This window comes from Seriola lalandi, unplaced genomic scaffold, assembly GCF_002814215.2.
Source record: "Seriola lalandi dorsalis isolate HSWRI2012SDOR001 ecotype SW California unplaced genomic scaffold, Sedor1 jcf7180002054875, whole genome shotgun sequence".
NCBI lineage: Eukaryota > Metazoa > Chordata > Actinopteri > Carangiformes > Carangidae > Seriola > Seriola lalandi.
The window spans coordinates 1,063,052-1,064,627 of record NW_019525428.1 but is presented as its reverse complement, the minus strand read 5'-3'; positions in this window follow the sequence as shown (position 1 = coordinate 1,064,627).

The window sequence follows — 1,576 nt, the reverse complement described above, 5'->3', positions numbered from 1 at the left end:
TAAACCTGGGGGAGCTCGCTCTGTCTGTGGACACCTTCACAAAGCAACTCAACACTCACCTGTCTGGCTCTTTATTTATTGTTATTACCTCTTGCAACAATGTGGCTGATATTGTTTTCACCTCTGTGAGTCGTGAGACACCGACTTACTTAGAGTCCCAAACAAATCTGCAAAAAACACTGGATCCTACGTTTCCCACAGAAAAATGTGTAGATTTACATCAATGTGTGTGTTAGCCGAACAGATCCAGTCAAACCAGATGATAACAGTGTTTTCTCATGCGAATTAATCATATTTATATTAGTTATGGTTATCAGTTTATTCCTGATCAAACACCTGGTGACATATTTACCCTGCATTTGCTCCAGATAACTCTGGAACTCTGGACTCTGCTTGGCACACAAACACACACACACACACACACACACACACACACACACACACACATACACACACCTCTTACTTTAACGCTCTGTATTGTGACGAGGTGAAACTCTCGTCGTGTTTAGCTGCCACACGTGAAGCAGTTTTCCTCTGTCTCTCAGCGCCGGCAGGCAGCTGTGTGTTTTAGGACTTTGTGAGTCAGTGTGTGAGCTTGTGTTAAAGTTGCTGTGGTTGCCAGGGAGAAACCAAGGCTGTCTGACATGTCTCTGAGATTGAAAAGGATTCAGTGTTCAGCCTGACACGTAATGCATTCCTCCAGCGTGCTTCATCTCCATTACATCAGCTGCCCTCTGATCCATTTGGATAAATGCTGTTAATGGTTTTCCATAATATGTTGGATTGTGATACATTCTTCTTCTCAAATATATAATGTGTTATTAAAAATTAAAGGGAGAAGACTCAACAATACAAACTGGACTGGACAGTAAATGAAGCCTGCAGTTTTCTTCTCTGCCTGCTGACTGCTCCACCCTTCTGTCCCTGAGAGCCCATAACACAGCCATAACTCACTTCCTCTGTTTGTTCAAATCTCTCTCTCACTGAGTCTCAGATCCTCATGAAGCCACATGATGATCACAGAGACGTGATGGGAATTATATCGGATCAATTCACTCAAGTGGATAAAAATTACAGTAAATGTCTTGCAGCGGCACATCAGACCAATCTGAGGTCAACGCTGCTGGTTCTTTAATGACTGAAAGACCAAAGTAGAGTCATGAAAATTACAGTGCACTGACAATTAAAATGTCCAACTGATGATCGCTCGCCATTATCTCTTAGCTACAGAAGCCCTGAAAGGCAAGTGAATTCATTTCTGAATTATTTTAAAGAAATCTTTCATCTTTAAACATATTAAAAAAAATCTTTTTTTTCTTCCTAGAATAGAAAATCACTTGCCTCTTGATGGTTGTTTATACAAATGAAAAAAATGAAAAAAATGTTTGTTTTTTTCATATGTCAAAACAACCCTGGGGAGGCAAGTGGCAATTCTTTTTTTTAATTTTTTTAATTTAAAAAAATTTTTTTTTTTTAAAATTTCAATTAAAAAAAAGATAGAATAAATAAATATATATAATTATTATATTATATTATATTGTATTGTATTATGTTATATTTTATTATATTATATTAT